General features: G+C 41.2%; 1 long non-coding RNA gene across 1 annotated transcript in view; it reads right to left on the bottom strand.

Moving 5' to 3' along the window:
- The window catches only part of LOC144530526 (uncharacterized), a 4,679-nt gene extending 1,007 nt beyond the window's left edge, over positions 1–3,672 (bottom strand). The window contains exons 1-3 of the long non-coding RNA XR_013503119.1: positions 2,824–3,672; positions 1,008–1,061; positions 1–643 (exon numbers count right to left, since the gene is read on the bottom strand). The exon at positions 1–643 is cut by the window's left edge and continues 1,007 nt beyond it. This is a non-coding gene — a long non-coding RNA (uncharacterized LOC144530526). The remainder of the gene's footprint in view (positions 644–1,007; positions 1,062–2,823) is intronic.
- Between the last annotated feature and the right edge of the window lie 1,913 nt (positions 3,673–5,585).

The raw sequence follows: 5,585 nt of genomic DNA on the forward strand, positions 1-5,585 counted from the left end.
TCACCATAATCTACAAAAGAACTACTTACTTAGCTAAAACAGAGACCTGAACACAGGGTGAAAAGAGGAGCTGCAGCAATGTGCAGTGCAACAAAAATATGGTGTTTTTTGAAAATTAAACCAAGTAAACCTATTCTGGTACAACCTCAAAATACAATTATGAACCTGAAAATGAGCATAATATGGGCGCTTTAAAAAACTTGCTTCATGTTATCTTCACTCTCGATCTCCACCGGTATGAGAAACCTGTAGAAGAAAACCTAAGCTGATCAGAGTTAAAGTAAAAAAACAAAAAACAACATCACAACAGCATTATTTATTAAGGGCGACATGGCGGTGCAGTGGTTAGCCCTGTCGCCTCACAGCAAGAGGGTTCTGGCTTGGGCCCTGTGTGGAGTTTGCATGTTCTCCCTGTGTTAGCGTGGGTTTTATCCAGGTTTCTCCAGCCTCTTCCCACAGTCCAAAGACATGCAGGCCTTAGGCAATTGTTGACTCTATTGTAAATTGCCTGTAGGTGTAAATGGGAGCATAAAAGCTTGTCTGTCTCTATGTGTCAGCCCAGGGACTGTCTTGCGGCCGGTCCAGGGTGTACCCCGCTTCTCGCCCAATGTCAGCTGAGCTCCGCTCCAGTCCCTCTGAGACCCTGAATAGGATTGAACAGGGATAAGCGGTTACAGATAATGGATGGATAGATGGATCATTTATTAAGGGTTAACACTCACAAACTGGTTTGATTTGATCAGATTTACAATGGCCTGCTAGCATACAGTAAGCAAACAACCTAAGGACTTCATATTTGGATTCAAATGTTGCTACATCCTGATTGGTGCATGAACGTACATGACAACGCCATTTTCCGCCCAAGCCCTGCCCTACTTCAAACCAGTGAGAAGAGTGCAGATGAAAACAGTCAAACTATCAGTGTTAAACTTTCAAATTTTCACTGAGAACCCTGTTGCTCTTATGGGGAAATCAGTTTCAGACAGGGCCTTTAAGGTAATGCATACCTCCCAGCTGGCCTGGGCACACCTCAGGGTTGACCAGGACAAAGATGTCAGTTGCTGCAAAAGGACAAGAATGAGACAGGAACTGACAAGTTATTGCGAAAGACTAATATGTCACCAACTTCCTTCCAAAGTTGATACTTTGGAACTGAACTCACATATATGACTATTTTCAGATTTTGAGGAGTGTGGTTTGTCCCACAGTAAATTTGTAAACCCCAGGCTAAAAAGCTCAGGGAAAATATTTCTGGAAACTAAGGGGGTGGGCATGTCTGATCTCTCTATCTCATATAATCATGATACAGTACCAATACATTTTCCTCCCACCCGACGTTCCCACTCCTCTGTATCCTAATTTCCCTCTGTGCCTCACTGATTAAAACTGTCACAGACCAACTACATCACCAGCTTTAACCAAAACAACACCACAAAGATCACTGCCCCCTTCTTTCTCTCTGGCTTCAAGTCCACGTTTTTCAGACTCACTCTCCACCTGTTTCACTCCTCTCTCTTGTCTCCTGCAGAACAGAATGAAACTGTGTACATCTTCCCACCTCTTTGTCTCTCTCTCTCTCTCTCTCTCTCTCTCTCTCTCTCTCTCTCTTCAACTCCCTCCTTTCTCACCCTGTTCTTCTCCTCCGCCTCCTCTGTCACCCTCGGGTACGTTCCGCTCTGCTCTGTTCTGCCGGTGATGACTGGCCGTCACCTCAGTCATTTCAGCAGTCATTTCTAATCATCTGTCTACTGCACTGTTGTGTCTTAATTTTTTCTCTTCTACTGAATAAACATTGGTTGATTTTATAACAAGGAATTTACAAAATGGCTGGACTATCTAGATCAGAGGTGTCAAACTCAATGCCACTAAGGGCTACACTGGAAAATGAGAATCACATCAAGGGCCAGGCATGTAAAGTTTTAAGACATGCTTTGCATGCAAGTTTATTGACATGCATGTCTCATATAGTCTTCTAACTTACAGTATGGTCGACATAAAACCCCCAAAAAGTGAGAAAAGTTCCTTAGCCATCATAGAGTTTAGCAAATCAAGCACAACAATGATTACATTTTTAAAAGCCGCTACCACACAGCTGACTAACAACAATCTGTTTCACAGCCTGGATACAAAAACTATCTGGTTCGGTGAGAATTTCTGAGTCTCAAAGTCGGGCAAATCTGCCAAAATTCTGCACTGAGTGTCGCGTAATTGCAGTTTGAAAACAGTTTCCCTTCTTTTTGGGTTGGCGGGCCAGAAGTTATTGTGAACCTAAATTGATATGTGGGCCAGATCAAAATTTGCGAGGGGCCAGGTTCAGCCCGCGGGGCCTTGAGTTTGACACATGATCTAGATCCATCAAATAATCAAAGCATTCTTGATCACGAACAATTTGTGGTGTCCTTTGTAAGTCATTTGTAAGCCTTTTGTCCCAAAATTACCATATTATCATATTATTTTCTAATAACTTAAATACCACAAGACCACTTCATCTTAACTTACCTGCTTACCGCTTAATTGGGTCCTCAAATATTCTGTGAGGTTCTCAGCATGGAGGGGTTCTAGCAGGGGCTCTTTATTGATATTGCTCAATGCACTCTCAATGCAGTTTTTTTCTTATTCTATTTAATTTAATTTTTAATTACAATTTTGTCTTCTATTAAAATGTATGTGTATGTATATATTGTCTTGTTTATTTATTTTTTGACTTAACGAGTAACTTAACACTGTTCCTGAAAATCTTTGCACACAGTTTACAATGACAAAGTGAGTGATGAAACAAAGGGGTTGAAACCAGAAGCTCATCATTAGATGTAAGGTACTTACGCCGCAGATCCTTGTCCAGGCTGATGATGCATTCATGTGCTCCTCGGATGTTCCTCCTCGGAGTTGGGAAGTCGTTCTTCCGAATTTGGTGTGATCATGAGATTTACAGTAAATCGTAATGTGGAAACAGTATTTATTTGTGACAACGAAGAGCAAAGGAAAATGATCAAGTGAGCAATAAAATATGATCAGGAACTCCGACACCAAATGAAGGCAGCACAAATGCACTTTCTTGCAACACAAGTGAAAAATAATATGTGTATCCCCCCAATGAGTCGTATCCGCTCAGAAATGTAAATGGGTCTTCCTTAGCTCCCTCCTTTTAACCAAGTCTCATGAGAATCGGGGCGAGCAGTTTTTCCGTAATCCTGCTAACAAACAAATAAAAAACCGACAAACACTCAAACTCAGCCAATAAGACCGAGCCAAAAACATAACCTCCTCCACGGAGCTAATAAGGCCGGGTCAAGCAGCCAAATATACAGTGTGCTCTTTGCTTAGGCTGAGGGTAGCATTTAAAAGCAATTTATAAAAAGAGCTATAGTTCTCTGGCAAAACATTCTTTAAGGTTAAAGAAACCACTTCAACCTCATTGATATTGTTTGACTTCTAATCCAATGTGCTGGAGTTAAAACTATAAAAACACATCACTGTGTATTACTTTGAGGGTGACTAATTCTTACTAGAGAGCATGAGAAGCAGCAGCAACAAAAACAACTTTACCAGAGGCATGGTGGGAGAACAGGAAAATGACAGACCAGGACAGAGGCCCCCACACTGTAGCCCACTCAGCACAAAGCTGAACAACCTGGGCCACCCTGAGACTTGACTCAGTGCAGCACTCGCTAACAAACATAACAAGGACAGTTGTTTCCCTGCAGTGTAAGTGAGAGAACTGTCTCTACTCTGAAGAGTTTATGTTCCTGGCTCCCGTCCAGTTCTCTCTTCTGCTTTTCAGTCAGAGCCGAGAAATTAGCATGACTGAAGTCTTAAATGGCTGCAGAGTTCACTGGCTCCTAAATCGCCTGGGGATACGGCTTTGTTTAGAATTTGGTTTTGGAGTTTGATCAGACAGACACTTTAACGGAAGATAGATTTTCTTTCTCCATGTCTGTATTGCTTCAGCAGTATGGTCCCTGCTGAAAAAACCTGGATGGCCAAACACAGGCCCTGTGAATAGTCCGAACCAGCAGGACCTAGGGCTGCATGATATGTATGTATATATATATATATATATATATATATATATATAGTTTTTTTTTTTTTTAATTGGGATTGCAATATCAACTGGTGCAATAAACACATTGCAAAAGGCTGTGACATATCGCAAAAGACACTCAAATATTTTTTTGTGTTAGTTGAAAAAAAATATCAGTAGAAAACTGTCACTTTTTTTTAGTGGTGCCTTTTATATTCAATTCAATGTTCAATTTGTTTAATAAAAGAATGGTGGAAATTATTTCGTTTTTTGAATTTGTTTTAAAGGTACAATATGTAACTTTTCTGCATTAAAATGTCTAAAAACGACCATACCTATGTTATATATATTTTTTTGAGTTGTGTAGTTACACTATCCCAAATGTTTCCACCAAATGGCAAACCCAGAGAAATCTGTTATTTTATTTTCAGACACGTCACGTTTCATTTAGTCGCCAGTCAGCGGCGTCATATAACCTTTCACCATCTAGTTACTCGTAACTTCCGTCAAAACACGGGCACCCAGGTGCTACGTTCGAGAGTAATTGTAAATCATACGTCACAGAAAAAAATACTTGTAAAACTGCTTTTTCTGCAAAAGGCATCATTTTGTGATTAATTACATGCCACTTTGCAACACAGTAATACAGCAGAAACCTTATTTATACATATCAATATTAATCCAGCTTAATGTTACTACAATGTATGTGCTGGTTGACAAGTAGCTAACATTAATGCTAGCTAATGCTTGGTGGATAACATTATAGGGTTACAACATCGTTCATCACACTCATAAAGTTATTAGTAGTATGATTGCTTTGACCATGGATAAAAGCAGCACTGCACTAACCCACGAATAAATTCACTAGTAACGTTAACGTTAGCTGTATAGATAGACAATTAATCTAATGCTAATTTAGCAAGCTAGCACACCCCGCTCTGCCTGCCTCACTCCCCCGGCACAAAGAGCCCTCATTTGGGATGATAGCTGACAACACAGCCGGGACATGTAGCAATATCTAGTTACCGTTAGCCCCAGCCGGTGCCGTGTGCTTACAACGCTAACGGCAGTTTAATGAAGCTCCGGGAAACAGAGAATAGCAGACCCAGGCATCCTAGTCACAACATCAGCCATCCATAATGTTAGCTACCGGTGTTTGTACCGTAAATCTCCTCCCTGCCGAATTTCTCCCCCCTTCGCGTTTAGCTGTCTTTACAGTTAGCTAGCTAAATTAACCCGACAAAAGTTGGGTTAAGCAACAAAATGAATAGTTAAGATTAACAAAAGTAAAGGGGGCAGCTGGGAGATGTTCTCATGCTGCTGACAACAGCAATCGAACATCATCGCCGTCGCGGAGAGTCCCCCTGCAATCGCCACCCACACCCAGCCTCGTTGAGTAGCTAGCTAGCTAGCGTTACAACAAACCCTGTCCACCCGGTAAAATCCAAAAGGTGACATTGGCATGTGAAATATACTGTGATAGTGTGGTTTTAGCTGCTGTCTAATCATTAGCCAGCAGCTAAAACCTGCTAATGTTAGCCACTAATGTTAGCTTGCTGGCTCA

This window comes from Sander vitreus, chromosome 2 (assembly GCF_031162955.1).
Source record: "Sander vitreus isolate 19-12246 chromosome 2, sanVit1, whole genome shotgun sequence".
Lineage (NCBI taxonomy): Eukaryota > Metazoa > Chordata > Actinopteri > Perciformes > Percidae > Sander > Sander vitreus.